We start from the raw sequence: 17,542 nt of genomic DNA, 5'->3' as shown, positions 1-17,542 counted from the left end.
GATCTTTTCCTCAGTAGCCTAATGACTGACAACAAGTTGCAGCTGTTCATCAACATTTACAGGTGAGACCTCAGTGCAAAACATCTGAAGGATTTCCTCCAGGTACAGTAATTAGAGCACAATTAGAGCCATTTACAGAGGAAACATATACTGTTCTCTCCTTGGGAACGTGGAGATCTCTCCTCCCTGTGCTACAGCTCAGCTGCATCTGTCAGTGCAGGGGCTAGGCTTCTCATTGCATTTCTTTCCTATTTCTGACTAATTGTTTAAGACCTCTGCTGCACAGAGAAAATAGAAACATAAAAAGTCTGGAAACATGAGATTGGCATCTCTCAGTCACTCCCCTTGCCAGGTGCTGAGCCTTTCCCTTTGCTCTGTGTCTATGGGGAAGAGGCAGCAAGTTTTCCATCTGTGCTAGCTTTAGGCCTCGTTAAATCATTTGAGTTCACTGTTTCCTGTATATATAATGAGTTTCCAAAGGAAATCCCATTAACAGTGTTAGCAGCTAAAACTAGAGGACCTCTTCCATCTCACCAAGTAAAGCCTCCTAGAACTAAATTTTTCTACTCTGGAGGTAGATTTCTAATCCAATCTCCATCTGGAGAAGACATCTTCTATGTTTTATGTGTTGCTTTGGTCTTCATAATGGAGGAGATGGGTGTTTTAATAGTCAAAAAACCTTCATCTTCAGCCTGATAAAATTGCCATACTTCCAGCTGGGGAAGACCAGAAATATTCCTGGTGTTGGTGAAGAGGGTGAAAATCACCCTGTGTTTTCATTTGCACTATAAGCACTCTCTTGCTTGAGGGTATTGGTCCTACACAATTCTGTTGATGACATTTGCTAAATCCCTTTGAGTGCTCAGCGATAACAGCAGCTCTCTCAGCACCAAGAGTAGCCTGGGAGTTTTGTTGGGTGCCTTTTCATGATTAAATGGCTTTCAGTGTAAAAATGATCCTTTTTATTGATGTTTTCCTCACCTCAAATGTAAGGCAAAAACTTTCTGGAATATACTTCAGGGCAGCCTGGTGCAGATTGCTCTTGCCCTTATCTAATTTTCACTTGACAAATTGTCTCAGATTTTCATTTTCCCTCAACCTTACCTTCCCTTCACTTAAACTGCCTAAGTCTCTTTATGCTTCCTCTCCATTTCATCCCTTGCAGGCCTTTTACCACCTGTGCTATGGATGATGCTTTATTTCAAGCTATTTTAAAACTTCACTCCTTCAGTTTCTTCAACTCTGAGCAAAACACTAGCATGCAGACATCATTAGCAAGATTAGATCAAAACTATCCTTTCATAAGGGGATGTTGCAGACAGAAGCATTCAGCTCCCTACATTTTTCAAAACAGGTACTACTTGAACATCAGAAGAGGAAGTTATATAAGGTGTTTTCCTTCTCCAGCATGTTGCTTTTTCAAATATATAGCCCTGGCAGGCATGCTAAACAACGTGCACAGAACAGTATTGATTAGCATGTCATTAGTTTCACAAGCAGAGCCTGGGACTGCGGGTATGCTGTGAGTAAGCCCGGAGATGCTAATGACAGCTGTGAGCAGAATGAAGATGAAGATGGACCCTGCTCAAACATCAGCTCTCAGCAGCAGCAGTGGAACAGTTCAGATGTACAGCTGGTTATGAATGGGAGCCTGTACTTAATAGGACACACTGTGGCAGCCTGATTAAAATCTGTGCTGATCTGGAGCAGCCCCACTGAATTTAATGTACATGGAATCATAGAATCATTTAGATTGAAAAGGACCTTTAAGATCATTCAGTCCAACTATTGACCCAGCACTGCCAATTCAAACACTAAACCATGTCCCCAAGGACCACATCTACACATCTTGTAAATAGCTCAAGGGTTGGCGATTCCACTATTTCCTTGGACAGCTTGTTCCAGTGCTTGACAACCTTTTTGGTCAAGAAATTTTTCCTAATATCCGATCTAAACCTCCCCTGGTGCAACTTGAGGCTGTTTCCTCTTGTCCTATTGATTGTTATTTGGGATAAGAGGCCAACCCCCACCTGTCTCCAGCCTCCTTTCAGGTAGTTTGAGAAAGCAAGAAAGTCCATCCTGAGCCTGTTTTTCTCCAGAGTAAACACCCTCAGCTCCCTCAGCTGCTCCTCATCAGACTTGTGCTCCAGACCCTTCCCCAGCTCTGTTGCCCTTCTTTGGTGTCACCTGAGATTGTTTGGTTGAAGGAGCTCTTTCCCAATCTCACCGTCTTCTCTCTCCTCACCCTCCCCTGTGCTTGGCTCTTGTAGGGCAGGTCTTCTCCTAACCAGATTAGATGCTCTATCTTCACTTCTGCTTTGAAATTTTCTGTAACAGGGAAGACCAGAATGCTGGAGTAAATAGGACTCAGCAGAGAACATTTATTAGACCAGGGAATAAGGCTGAATCAAAGAAAGAGAGTGGAGCTGAGAAAAGACATGTCCATTTGTTCTCCCCAGCCCCAATCCTCCTCTCCAAATCTGCACACAGATTAAGGAGGTTAACACAGAGGAAGAAACAGAAAACAGAAAGTAACACTCCAAGGAAGTAGTAATTTTTGCTTTTTCCATGATGACAACTCAGACTAAAATATTTCAGGGATATCTACAGTGAAAATGATGGTGTTATTTCAGGTTTAGCCAAAGATGGCAACTATTTGTTGTGGTCTTTTGCACTAATTCCATGGCAATTCATCTTCCTGAGAGGCGGTGACAAGCCCTGCTCTGCTGCGGGGCGCTTACAGCACGTCAGCTGTCATGACAGGGGAAATGTATGCTTCCTACCTATCATTTAAGAAAAAACCAAAAAAAAGGTGATAATTAGGTCTCTTTAGGAGGTCTGGGTGAACATCAGGTACCTTGTACACAGGCCGCTGGGAAGTTTTTATTAGGAACAGATTTAGTTCATGACTAATCTGAACCATACTTAAACCATGACCTCACTTATTCATTAATTTTTATCTCAATAGGATGCATTGGCATGAGGAAAATCATCCGTGTGCTATTTCTTCACATCACTTGTTTATATCTGCAATTATCTTTTATCATGGAAAGTATCAGCCTACAAACAAAAATTTTAGACCTTGAAAGAAACCCCAGCTGTAAATCTGAGTCTTGTGGGGCCATAGTGCTTTGCTTCCCCTGGAAGCACTTCTTTCCCTTTTTGGTGTAATCATGCAGGAAGTTTAACATGAAAACCAACAAAGGAAATCCTTATTGATTTATTCAACACTATAAAGGTGTAACAGCAAGCAAGAAGATATCCCCGAAGTGCCTTTTAAAGATGTACTCTGCATAGCAAATGGATTTTAAAGTGAAACTGTGGAAAAAATAATTAATTCAAAGTTTGTTCATGATACCTGAAATAGAAATACATAAAAGAAGAGAAAGTGGGAAAAAAAAGTTTATGCAGGCATTCCAGTGTAAGAGCTTCCTGAGCTTCCTGCTGTGGAGAAAAGGAAGAAATCAGAAATGGTAATATCCACAATCCAGAGTAGAATTTTATGATGGTTCATGAATTTACAGAAGTTTATATCCTTAAATCTCAACTGTAAAAATTAATGACTCATTTAAAAGTCCAGATTCATACTTCTGGATTTCAGATACTTACCTGAAACCACTGCACATGTCTGTTTGGCAAATGTTTCTTCTATAGAGAGACAGAATCTTTAGAGTAATTTATCCCATCCTGAGGTCTGGAGGACCCTGGCTTTCCTCACTTGCTACACAGGCTCCTTAGAGAGAGAACAGATCCATGTTTTTCTGCTTGTTAGATAGAGTCTGGACCTTGGTATTACTCTGGGTAGTATTTTTAAGAGTTCACATATTAATCCCAGATATAAAGACATTGGTTGTGGACTGGAAGTATTCATCTGATAAGGTGAAGTTTGTTTTTTTCAAGCCTTGATGTAAAAGTTACTCAAATAGCTCACATAGATCCTGTCAGATTCTCAAAATCACATATTTTCTAATGCAAATGGAGTCACTGGAGCAACTTATAAAGGGAAAAAAAAAAACATAATGAGAGTGGTAACCTTTCAAATAAAACATTTAGCTTTATCTATTTGCTTTGGTTCATGGTAAGAACAGGTGAGTTAGAAAAGTAGTGATTATGAACCCCTGTGTGATTACAACTCTACCAGTGTTTAAATGCGATGCGATGGCACCTGGGCATAGCAGCACTGAGGAGCAGCAAAGCTGGATCCCTACTCTGGCAGCATCCTGCTCATCATGTCAGAGCAAGAGGTGGATGCCATCACTTGCAGGAAAGCTGGGAGCAGCACTGTACTTCCCTTACTGCCTTAGTGTTAAGTGGAGGAACGGCAGCAGAAATTGGTTTGGTTTTGAGATGTTAAAGAGACAGTTAAATGGGATGAGGCATAAATTATCAGTCTGCTTAAAAGATCTTGTTTCTGGTGTGTAGAGGAAGATTAAATGATCAAAGGGAGCTCAGTGAGAGCAGTGTGCCCAGATTAGCTGCAACCAGGTGAATGTGCAAAAGGAAACCTGTGGTAGCCAAAGAGCAGAAATGAGATGAAGAGAGGGAGGTTTTCACCTGTGTGCACAGCCAAGGGTGTGGAAATACCATTTGAGAGGGTTTTGTTAAAGAAAGAACATATTTAGAAGGAAGAATTTCTCTCCTGGCTAAAATTAAAAGGTAACAACCCTAAGTAGCAACCAGCTGAGCGCAGTTCTGCGTCAGAGGCAGGATGGAAAGAACGATCTGATCAACATTGGACCATAAGTTTAGCTGGGATCATTATGAAAAATGAATGATAATCAGCCTTGTGGGATAAAACCTCAGTAAAGCATGCTTCTTAACACCATATCCAGCTTTCCTGGTGCACAGCTGAGAAGCTGCTTTCATTCCCACTTTCCCAGGACAGTCACATGGAATAACAAGCCAGTAAATACCACATAAATACTGCCAAATGGGCAGTAGCATAAGGTTGCTCTTCATGATAGAACAGTATTTTCACTCTCCTCGGATATAAGGCAACTAGTGTAGAGATGTATTTCTGTTAACAGCATATAGCTACTTGAAATAAACCACAAAGGCAGAGGGACCAGCTCTGGAAAACTAGTGATGGACAGAGACAAGGGAACAGAAGGACTTTGGTGAGTAAACCTTGCTACCTGCTTGCTTTGGTGTGCCTGCTCAGTAAATCTCTGCTTAGCTCCCTTACTCTGGAAGTACCAAGGTTGCAGATACTGAGTTGCAGGAGGTAAATTACTAAGGCAGTCCCTACTCTTCTCTTAAATGTGTTTAGAAGCATCCCAGTTTTGTAAATCCTGATTTACTTATATGTTTAACAAAATCAACAGTCTCTCAGGGTGATCATCTCTCTATATCTCTCAGTCTGGTAGAAAGGCTTGGAGTATCCCTTACAAAAATGTCCTGGAACATGACATATAGAGATGTTATAACATCCTTTCATCCAACACATCAGTAGCTAGAGCACTCACAGAGGTTTGGGAGATTTAACTCCTTCTTCTGCCTAAAGGAAACATAGAATCAGAACTCCAAATCTGAGGAAAAGAGCTTAAGCACCTGCTATTGCTCACAAAAGCACTGTGGAGTAGCTCCCCTTCTGTAGTTTACTGAAGCAGTTTCACTTTGATTTAAATAGTGATCAATTCTTTATGTTAAAAGAGATTGAGTGTGATTGTTTTGCTTAATGGTAAATCTCCCCTTGGGACGAAGAAAGGAAAACCTTTCCATCCTATGTTTCACTGAGCACCTAAGGGAGAAGATATAAATTAATGAAGTGTTGGGGGCAGGTGGACTGAAGTTCTGTGTAGTCACTGGGTTCACATAATGTTTTTTTAGGCTCTCTATTCCCAAATACTCCAACATGAGGTGCACACTACTTCCAAAGCTGCTCTTAGTATTTCATGGAACAAAACCCTTTAGGCAGATTGAGGCAAGGAGATGTGGATTAAGATCAACAGAAGCAGGGCAAGGGAACTAATCTTGAGAGTCTGCCATGTGATTGTGAATAGTTTATTCATTGAGTTTTTGAATGAAAGACATGACTGTGACTGCTCCAGCTGTGCTTTGTAAGGAGCCTGGAAACAAAATACAGTTATGAAGTGCTTATGCTTCCCTTGTGTTTTCCCCATGAAAACCTCTTTGGTAACAATGGAAGATGAATTGCTAACTTCTGTGTCCTCCCTGGGTTAGATATCCTTTAGACGTTCAGCTACTGATCCCTCAAAGCAAAAAGCTGTACACAGGATACACATGATGCAGTGAGTTAAGTGCCTGGAGCAACTCCTGTTATTTCTGGGGCATCATGGATAAAATAGGAGCCAAAGAAGGAATTTGCAACTTGTGATTTTGGGGGCTCTCATCCTGAAATCCTGTTGGCTCACAGTAGAGCATATGCAAGCACAGAGCACATTGTTGGGAATTATATGTATCTTATGTCCAACAAAATACAGGAATGTGTAGGTAGCTGAAAGGAAACACCTGGTCTGTTCAGCTCAACCCAGCACTCTGAACACCAGGAAAGGTCACATCAGTGTTGCCTTTAGATGAGTGTGCAGAAGGTTTCTGGCATGGATGCAGTTGCTCTGATACACGTGTGCGTAGGTACACATGGCTGCACCTGCAGTACTGAGGTACCAGTGCCTGAAGTCTTCACGTGCAAAAGAAAGGGATCAGAACTGGTGTTATCTTGAGCTCCTGCAGGAGGAAGGAATCAGCTATTGGAAAATACTGCTGGATGAGGCTAGCAAGAGCTTCTAGTTAATAATATGTTAGGCACATCTTAGCCATCAAAGATGGATCATATGTAACTAATGATGGGTGAATCAGCTGCAGGGGACAATTTTAAAGAGAAAAAAACTGAAAAGGTACACAAGAGGAAGCCATGTGTGGTCCAAAAGTCATTCTGGAGTAATTCTACTGCTGCAGTGTAACCTGCTGCATTCCCCCACTCTGCAATGTCAGTGATAAAAATGCTTTTAGTTGTCTCTTGCTTGTTTCTGCTGTAGGCTCAACCCCACAAGATATGCAGGAGAAAATGACAAAATGGCAAAACTAATTAACCAGACCTAGTAAAGAAACATGCCACTTGAAAATAAAGTTTGATCTTTATAAAGTTTAATCCAATAGCAGCTAGAAAACTAATCTACTTAAAGTTCAAGAACTAAAGTTAGATGTGTTCAACTTTGTGCATTTCACTGGGGTTGCTAATTTTTGCAGTAACAAAGTTGCATGAATTTTTTATTTTTTTTTTTTTTTGTCTTAGCAGGAAATGAGTTTTAGCTCTACCTTTGGGCATACAATTGATTTCTCACCATACTGGTGTTCCTATCAACCTGTGCTAATTGGCACCCTAAGAAGTCAAATTAAAGAGGGAGGAGGTTTATTCTGTCATGCCTGGGAGCAGTTTCCCCAGAATCAGACCAGACCCTGCTGGCAGAGCAGCACAATTGAGGCAGGATGTACCATGCCTGTGCTGTACCCGTTCTGAAGAGCTACAAGGTGGGTCCTCAGGGAGCCAGTATATTAATTTGCCCTGCCCTAAAAGGATTTCAATCTGTTTCAAGGTATTATTGATCTGAATGTTAAAGTCATTAGCTACAGCATTTAGCTGAGGATATGAAGAAGTACATTGAGGTTAACACCACCAGGTCATAGATACATGTGAGACAGAAACCACTTCTGGAGTTCCCATGAATTGATCCAAAAAAAGATACTATCTCTGCATTGAGTACTTGGTTCCCACACGTCACACTTGTTCTATATACAGTCATGTCTCCATGGTAAGCTGCTTTGAATTTTTTTTTTTTTTTTACCAAGTCAGTAGCATGCTAATGGGAAACCAAGCAGGTGAGAAGTTTTGAAGAGAAGCTATTTTGAAGAGAAGCTAGAAATTCTTATGTCTGAGAGGCCAGCGGGAAACAACTGGATATAGTTTATCTTTTACTCTGGGCTTTGGGCTGACAAATAGTCATATACTATTGCTCATGGAAATATATTTTGAAGTAATGAGTAGCAATGTGTCCTGAGAACGTGCAGCTCTTGGATACTCTGAGCACAGGGACAGCATGGTTTGGAGCTCAACAATTCCAATTAGCTCAAGAGAAGAAGAGGCCCTGCCCCATTCATTTGAAACCATGGGGTAGGATGGAAATGTTACAATTAACAATTGAAAGATGTGAATATTTGTCTCTGTGAGCTAGGACTCATCCAGAGCCTGTAATATTTGGAAAGTCTCTTAAGCCCTACAGATGCGATTTAGTATCCTTTCTTAATATTTTGACAGGATGAATTATTTTAATTAAAAATTTTAATCATCAATAAAAATAACTGTGGATGCTTCTGATATCTATGTAGATGTTCTGTCTAATTTAAAATTATGCCATTTTTTGGCCTCATCCCCATCCTGTAGCAATTAATTACAGTTTAATCACATGGGTGAATTAAAAATGACATTCCTTTGATCTGCCTTTCATTCCTCACCTCTTAATTTCTTTGAACAACTATCTGGACTCATGAGAAAGGAAGAATCTTCTCCAGAGCTTTCATTATCCTATATTATTTTACCACATCCAGTCCCAGCCATCTGCTTTCTTAAATACAAAATTGCAGCCTTTCAGGGGTTAGAATTTAGAGTAGTCTGCAATGTCCTTTGAAAAAAATGGATCACTCACACTTGGAATCTCTTTTCCCATGAACAGAAACTGCTGTTATATTCATTGTTGAGCTACTGCACGTATTTGCATGCTGCTTTACTTTAATCTTCATGTTTCTCACTCGTCTGGGTCGTTTGGTTGGAAGGGATTTAGGTGCTGAGTTACAGCAACACTGAGGCTGAGATTCTCTCTGATTTAGACGTTGGCTCTCATTGCCTAAACTGCTCATCACAATTTGCTATACCTCAGGCTTCTCCAGACGCAGAAATGGGAGTGTGCTGGTTATTTGTTTTTGTGCATAGGGACCTTCCCTGACACAGACCTCCACTCCATAGCAGTGCCCACATCAAAATCAATGAAAAACCTTAAACAGAGCAAATGATTTAACTGTTTCTCTCCTTCCTGGCTCTGCTCCCATATGACTGAGAAAACTTTAAATAAAGCCCATGACCCAGGAATTACTTTTAAAGCAAGTGTTAAATCCATCACTTAATTCACACACACACCTGGAAGTGCTCAAGGCCAGGCTGGATAGAGCTCTGAGCAACCTGGTCTAATGAAAGTTGTCCCTGCCCATGGCAGGGAGGCTGGAATGAGGTGATCTTTAATGTCCTTTCAAACCCAAACCATTCTGTGAGTCGGTGATTCAAGTTCTATTATATAGCTGAAGGTTTGAAACTATGTAGGAATAGTGCCAATAAAAGGATGCTGTTCTGGGTTAGAGTATTGAGCTGTCACCAGCTGATTTGGGATTGTGAGTGGAGTTACTGTGGTCCTGCAGCGGTGGGATACAGAGCACCCATGATGTGCTTTCTTTTGAAAGCAGATAGTGTGGGTCTGGGCTGTGCCTGCTGAAGGATCAAGAACAGGAGAAGGAAACTGCATGGCTGCTTTCCTAAAACAGGAGAGCTCATCCACGCTCTTTCCCAGGTCTCATGTTAGATGGAGAGCCATGCTTCAGCCCTCAATTATGGAGCTATGAAGAATAGGATGTGCAAATACACTAAGACAATTGGGAGTCTGAGACCTTGCTTAATGAAATTAGGGTAGAGATAACTGCCTATAAATATACTTGGAAGAAAAGAAAGGTAGCACCACAGAGGGAACAGAGGTATTTAAGCTAGGTAATAACACACATTAGTAAATAAATGTTGGAAGTTAGAAGGATGGGGTTTTGATTTCTTTTTAAACCAGTGAAAGTACACACAGGTAACCCTCTCTGAAATTACTCAGAAGAGCATAGTAATGAAGAAATTAAATCCTGCAGAGGGATAAAAATTGACTGATTCATCTTCTCTGTCCTTCTGTTTGTTAAAAAGAAAAAAAAAACACAGAACAAACAAAAAAAAACCCCAAACCAATCTGCTTCTATGTGACTGCAACTTGAAAAGCTAGGACAGGGATAATGAGGAGGGGCCAGGAAATTGTTTCAGGAGCAAAAATAGAAGAGCTAAAGGTTAAAAAAAAAAAAAAAAAGTTTGAAATACGTTTCTTTGGAAATATGACCTGCCCTCACAGCAGGGAACAGAAAGGAAAAGCTCAGCACCTGAGATTGGAAAATGCAGGAGAAACACAACAAATGGCAAGTCCTGACACGAGGCACTTGCGTGGTTCTGTGAAGAGAGGGCAAGAGGAAAAGTCACATTGCCCGGGAGCAGAGCAGCTGATACCATCGGTGTTTGCACATCACCTCATTAACACCAGCAGGTTCTTGCCAGGTGCTGTCTTGTTTCAGGGCTGGAGAGAAGGGCTGGATGCAGCCCTGTCACCACAGTGATATTTTTTCTGTAAACAGATTTCTGAATTAGAAAGGACTTCAGCTGGCAAAAGGTATCACATCTCTTTGATTTCAGGAAACACAGCAGCTCTCCTGATCCAGGTGCAACAAGCAGCTCTAATGCTCGTTTTATTCCCCAAAACCGCTGCACATTGTTGAAAATGCAAAAAATATTATAAAATACACTAATATCTCAGTGTACTGTTTTATTGTTGGTTTTTTGTTTTTTTTTTTGCTTTTCCAGAGGAATGAATCACTTATAGCTCCAACTTCAGATGTTAGACTTTCAGTTTCTCAAATATCAGGTCTGACACATAAACAGAAAGCAGAATAGTTCTTTTCCACATAAGAGAAAGAAGAAAAAAAACCCCAACAAACACACCTGAATGCCATTTTTCCAGATCTAACTCAGGCTGATAGTCACGGTGGTCATTTATATGTTTTACCAGAATCTCATTATTGCAAAATGTAGTTATCTCAAAACAAAATTCTATTCAGCGCTATCCCCATTGTTCATTTCAGAAGAAGAAGCAAAACAAATCCAAGCTTCAGTATGATACACATAAATTAAATGCTTTGACATGAGCCAGCACCTGCAGCAGGACGAGCTCACCTAATGCTGCCAGTGATGCTGTGGGTGTAAATGAATATGTATGCACATGTTTGGGATCTTAGTCCTTCCCACCACTTAACATAATCTAGATTGTGGTGGAGCTTCTCCTATAAACACTCTGCCTCCTAAGGCACGTATTTTTATTTTTAAGAGATGCCACCCAGAAGAGCAAGCTTGCTGAAACTGGTAAGTTATTTGAACTAGGAAAGCATGAAGATAGAGAAAAACAGATTTAGAAAGGAAAAAGAAAAAGTTATTTTGCATTAGAATAGGATAAAGGGATAAAGTAAGGGTTGAAAATAGATGTTGCAGATCAATATTGTTCTCTGTGCAAGGAGACACCTCAAATCTCCAAGCTGTCTGTCAGTCTTGATGTTAGCTCATTATTGTGCAAAATTTTGGTTATTGTCTTCCTGTAATTGAAATGCATTGAAGACTCCTCTTTGAGTGAGGTGTCAAGATCAGCTGTCAAAAGCTGACAAAAAGGAGGTGAAATACCACATAATCAGTAACTTCGTTAATGTATTGTCTTCCCGTGATGATGGCATTGTGTTCTCACCATCCTATTGTTTAATTGTCTAGTTGAGACAAAGGTAACAGTGTAAGAGATTAACTGATAAATAAGGGTTTTATGGAACTTCCAAAATATTATTTCTTTTGTACTGCATGTGGAAATTGTGATGTTAGTCTGAGCTTTCCTTGAGGACCTTGGTATATTAGTATCCATAATGAGGCATGATGTAATAAAGCCTTGTTGAAACAAATTATTCAAACAAAATGGAAAGAGTAATCTGTTTGTTTATTTGCTGATTCCCTGCTTGACTTTCCAGCTCAGTGGCTTGTGTAAAGTTGCCCTGTAAGTTATGGGTTTATACACAGTTGTATTATGCTAATCATAGAAATGGAATTAGACTTTCTAATATGAGACTATTCAGATTTGTTTGGGGTTTTTTTCCCCTCTTCCTGGGAAAATTATCTATGTGTCTGCTGCTTCTGGAGCAGCAAAAGTTATTCCAGAGAGTAGCTGGAAAAGGAGGATTTCTGTAGTGGTAGATTGTAGTGAAGAGCTAAGGGAGGAATAATGATGCAGTCTGTGGAAGGGTAGGTTGTATGTCTTGGTGGTTGAGTTTTTTTAGGGTGTTTTTGTATGGCTTATTAGAATTTCCTGGAGTCATGCTGGGAGAGCCATGGCAGAATCATTTCCAGAAGGAACAGAACTGTGGGCAGGTACTCGGATGGTTGTACAGGCTGGTTGTGTCAGCAGTGCTCACAGAGGAACAGGATGTGGGCAGAGGGATGGGTGGCATCCGAAACAGACCATTAAAATGTTTTTATTGTGGAGGGGTGTCCCACAAGAGAGAGATGACCAACTCTGCTCCCAGGGAAAGCATCTTCTCACCTTCCCCTGCAGCAGAATGACTAAACTTTACATCCTGTTTGACTCACCTGAAGTGTTGGCCTCTGTGGAGCTTTTGCTTACCCTTTATCTGGCTTGGCTGGAGTTTAATGGTTCACTCATTATGGGTGAGCTCCTTGCTGCTGTGAACTCAGGTAACTTTTTCCACAGACCCTTCAATGTGCATAGCTCTTGTTTGCTGGACTTGGTACACACCCTTCTAATCAAAGGCAATGTCAGGGAGAACTTGCTGGAGTGTCTGTGGTGGTTTAAACACAGTGAAATGTGTGTGAAAGGAGAGACTTCAAAGGATGTTTGAACTGATGAATGTTTTGAGTGTTTACTGATGTTATACATCAGAGAAACTGCCAGAGATGGAGGGGCATGGTAAGAGCTACTGAAGGAAGATAGAAGGTTCTGGGTGCCCTCCTGGGTGTTTGGAATGTCCATTAGTGAGCTGGGATGCTCTGGCATCTAATCTTCTAATCTTGCCTTGCTCTTTTTAACTCTCCTCTGGAGATCAGACCTTCACTGATAAGGTATTCTTTAGCCCTGCCATCTCTCTTGCTGATATTTATTTACAGATTCATTAAGTACTATTTTCCATAGTTAGCTTGATTGGGGACTGCTCAGCTCTGATAGAAGATTATATTAAAGCTTATATAATCCCTGCCTGGCTTATTTGTTTGCAGGATAATTCTCCAGTCATGTTAATGTAATAAGACATCTTTTAATATTCCGCTCCTCCTGTGTTTCTGTGATCCTAGTGGAAGGCTCTGCTGGGAAACTTGGCCAACCTGTGAGAAAAGAGACTGCTTCAAGCTCCAGATTCTTGCACTTGTTTCAGACTCTCTGCAATTTCCCTGTAACACTGAAATCGGTGGAATGGACCCTGATATTGGAAAGGTCCGGGCGCTTCCTAGAGATGGGATCTACACTAAGCACTTGGATAATTTTGGTTATTGCTTATTTTTATTCATGATATGTACTAGATAAGATTTATGTGATGAAATCCTGTCATCTGAAGACTATTTATTGACTCTGGTAGTGGCAGATAGCATTAGCTCTCAGGCCCCTCACTTGGGGGTTGATTGTTCTGTGAGTTATTCACACAGAGCTGGATATGACACAAGAGCTGTAGGGGCTCTGATCTCCTCTGGAGTAACAGCTGGAGGCCAGCAGGGAAGCCTGGTGCATCTTCAGTGGCATCAGACATCTTCATGTAGGCAGGTGTACCCTGCCATGGGTGAGAACCCCTCTGATGTAAAAGCACTCCCTCTTTTGCCATAGAAGAATCTTGTATTAAAGCAAATTCTATCTAAATTCAGTAGCTTATATTTGAGATTGCATGCACTGTGAAGAACAGTGCTTCTGATGGCACTGTTGTGGGGACTAAAAACCAACACAGCTCTTCTGGAAAAACAAAAATGTATTAAGATGTGAGGTTTTAATACCTTGACCAGAGTAAAATGTGTTCCAGTATTAAAAGGGGCTTACAAAAAGGAGGGAGAATGACTTTTTACACAGGCAGATAGTGATAGGACAAGGAAGGCTGGTTTTAAGAAGAGGAGAGATTCAGGTTAGGTATTAGGAGGAGGTTCTTTACTGTGAAGGTGGTGAGGCCCTGGCACAGGTTGCTCAGAGAAGCTGTGGCTGCCCCATCCCTGGAAGTGTTCAAGGCCAGGTTACATGGGACCCTGAGCAGCCTGATCTGGTGGCTGTCATCCCTGCTCCTGGCAGAGGTTTAAAACTAGATGATCCTTAAGATTCTTTCCAACCCATACCATTCTATGACGATTCTATGATTCTGTGTTATTCGACATTTCTGTGCATGCCTTTTTAATTTAAAATAGCAAGCAATCGTATAATCAGAAGACTGTGTAAAATTCCTTTCTTATCTGAAGTTTCAGAAAAGAAAAAAAAACCTCAAACACATGGAAAATAATATGAATAAGGTAGGGGAAGCAGCTGAAACCCTGTGGAGTTTGTTTGTTGGAAGGCTTTCCCCAGGCACTATACTTTTAGATGCTTTCTTGCATAAGCATCTTGTAATGCAAGGTTGGGCTGTGTTGTCATGGAGACTTTCAGGTTACCTCATCATTTTGCTAGAAAAGACAAATTTCAGAGTGGCTGTCATTGTACTAATTTAGTCACGGGACCTGACATCCCACTGATTCTATGCCTTCAGTCCTCGTCCTTGTTTACACTGAATCTTGTTTATGCCATTTCAGGCATAAGAGTGGTTGCATATTCTTTTATGAAGCCGTCTTCGTGTGAATTCACAGTGCACAGCACAATAAATTAGTGTGAAGAGGGATTTATGGACAGGCTGAGAAAAGCCTGCAGAAAGACTTCAGTCTGAGGAATGGAGAAATTTGCACTGCCATTGTCAGAAAGCTGGTGGACTGTTTGCTCTGTCAGGCGGCACTGACTACCCAGAGCCTGGGGAAAAATCATCCAGACACTGTATATGTGATGTCTAAGCTAAAACCTGGATAGCATCATTATTTGTGTCTGTGGTGACTCCAGGTTCAGTACTGTGACCAAAGGATCTCCTACTGACACTGGAAATGATGAATTTGAATGCATTCTGTTGCAAAGTGGTTTGTGTGTATTGGGCTTTTTCTGCTCTCTGCCTACCTCTCCTTCAGATGGGATTTATCCTGCAGTTACGTGGCAAAATGGATTTTACTCCTGGTGTCTGCAGGGTTGGCCTCAGGCAGCTGCCCACCTAAAAGGATTTAAGAGAAAATCAACATCTAACTGCCACAAGCAGCTTCCAAGCATGATTTTTGCTCTGACTTGCCTTTCCACTTTTCAACTCCCCTCACCTCAAGGTTTCTGTAACATCCACCCCAACCCTCATTTTTAGGAATTCATCAATCCTTCCTTGCTTCATCCCCAGCTTTCCCTGCTCCAGCTTCATGCCCCCTTCAAATCTTCATGATGCTCTTGCTTTCTCTCTCTCTCTCTCTCTGTTTTGCCTGTCATCTCCCTTCTCCAGGAAACCATGGAGGTTATCAGATGCTGCTGGTATTAGACAGGTATGAAGAATTTGCAGGGATGCCAGTCTCTATCTGTGCCCTTCCCTGGGAATTATATGTAGGTGGAGGTGACAAATGACATGAAGCCCTCACAAGGCTATTTCAGACAGACAATGTGGGAAGAAAATGGACCTCTGGTTGTCTGGGTTGTTGTGTCCTGTCTGCTGTCCCTCAGATTTATTTCACCTTTGTAGGATATAAAAATTACGTGAAACCTATTTCAGGCTGATGTCCTGAAAGGACTGTTTGTCCCTATGACTGCTGGGTTTTTTTTGTTTTGTTTTGTTTTTTGTTTGTTTGTTTGTTTTTGGTTTTTTTTTTTGGGTTGCTTTTTTGTTGCTGTTTCTTTGTTTCTTTTTTTTTCCTGTCCTCACCTAGAGGCAAATCAAAATGTTTCTGGACTGTTGTAAATTGTCAGTGCACATCCTCATCTCATTTTTCCACGTCAGTTGATCTCAGGACTATATAAGACACCCCTACCCTCCTGTTTCATGGAGCATAGGGATTACACTTTTTTTATATATACTTGATAAAACAAAAAAGTCTCTGCTTTGCCCTTCTGAATGATATTTTCTTCCATGTTAATCAATTAAGGGGGAACCAATAAAACCCTAACTGACTCTAGGGAGATAAAAGGTTCTCCAATGGTCAAAGGCCCTTCCCTTCCTTTTTTGTCTTCTAGTCTTCTCTTTCAAACATTTCCCCAAATGTTTAATCCTCCTTTGGATTTTTCCAGCATCCCAGACACATCATTATGTAAGAGGGGGGCTGGGTTCTTTGGTTGTGATTGCTGAGGTTGGAGCAACACCCAGATCTTCACTGTTCAGGGCTAAGGAAATAAGGAAAAATTTTGCCTGCTAAAGAGATGATACATTTTGTGAGTCTCCCTGTGGTTCCTTCTTAGCTTCAACCCCTGCTGCTGGATGCATTGGCAAAGCTGAGGGAAACATCATCCTTAACATAAGGATCTAGGAAGACCCTGCCATTCTTGAATCTCGACTTGATAATCTCCCAGGAAATGACAAACTGCTATTAAGTCTTCTCAGATCTGCTGCTGGTATTCTCACACATAGTTTCCCACAGGTTTGAAATGGCACCAAATGCCTAGAGGAGGTCGCCTCCCTGGGAAGGAGAGTCAGGTCTAAACTGTCAGACTGATTGCTTTTGTAGATCACCTTGACTTCTCCCAGCTTAAGTCAGCAGATACCTGTCAATTTACATTCCCTGGGAATAGATCCCAGAGAATGCCATGTTCTGCTGAACGGCCTCATCCCATTCATCTTTACATCAGGGTTCAGCTTCAAGAAATACAATGAGGTAGGAAGAGAAGTATTTGATATCTGTCCTGACTTGCAAGTGTGTTGTGCTCTGAGGTAGTGAGTTCCTACAGAGGATGGATCCCTGCATTTCTTCTCGAGAGTAACCAAAGAGCAATCCAATTACTATGTGTTCTCTCAGTAGTAGGATGCAAAAGCTTTTATGCCTTTATTTTATTTTTTTGGTGATTCTTCAGGGATTTTCTAGCAGAAAGTGTTTCTGTTGCTGCTTTGCTGTCACGTCTAAAACAGTGGTTTTCCCAAAGCCAAAGAACCGGATATACATCAACAAGAGGAACCGTAATGACTGGTAATGGTCTCACTGCAAGAATCTAGGCAGATTATTGAAGGCCTTTTGACATGATACTGTTGAAAAAGGCATTCTGATTTTAAATGCTTTGAATTCAAACGTGTTGCCAGTCCTTTGTCCCACTAAAATGCTTCTAGGTCTCAGGAAAGCTAGGCTGGGCTAAGTGCTTGGTGGTTATTTTAAGCAATCTTCTGCATTTAGCAAGCTGCCATAAATCTTACTTAGAAATGCCAGCATACACGTTTGTAAAATACAGACACAATGAAGCAGGCTGCAGCTTTTAAGAAGTGACAGAAAAGCTACCTCATGTGGCTCTTTACCTGACCCTTAACACATTAACCAAATTATTCTACTAATGCAAGGTGTACTTATGGAATAGGCAGAGATATTTCATAACCCCTAACACCATTCCTCTGCAGGCAGAGATAAAAACCCCCTTAA

General features: G+C 41.1%; 1 protein-coding gene across 2 annotated transcripts in view; it reads left to right on the top strand.

Annotated features, from left to right (window-relative positions):
* The first annotated feature begins 4,942 nt into the window (after positions 1–4,942).
* FAM135B (family with sequence similarity 135 member B) overlaps positions 4,943–17,542 on the top strand; it is a 271,697-nt gene continuing 259,097 nt past the window's right edge. Inside the window, exon 1 of one of the 2 annotated variants that reach the window (XM_042036041.1) lies at positions 4,943–5,117. The gene's annotated coding sequence lies outside the window, so the exon portion shown is untranslated. Of the gene's footprint in view, positions 5,118–11,176; positions 11,222–17,542 lie in introns of those variants that run through there. The other variant, XM_042036040.1, reaches the window with a different exon arrangement.

Source organism: Corvus kubaryi, unplaced genomic scaffold (genome assembly GCF_017639235.1).
Source record: "Corvus kubaryi isolate FWS band 111438036 unplaced genomic scaffold, C.kubaryi_AGA036_p1.0 37385, whole genome shotgun sequence".
Taxonomy (NCBI): domain Eukaryota; kingdom Metazoa; phylum Chordata; class Aves; order Passeriformes; family Corvidae; genus Corvus; species Corvus kubaryi.
This window is presented reverse-complemented; position numbering and strand designations above follow the sequence as displayed.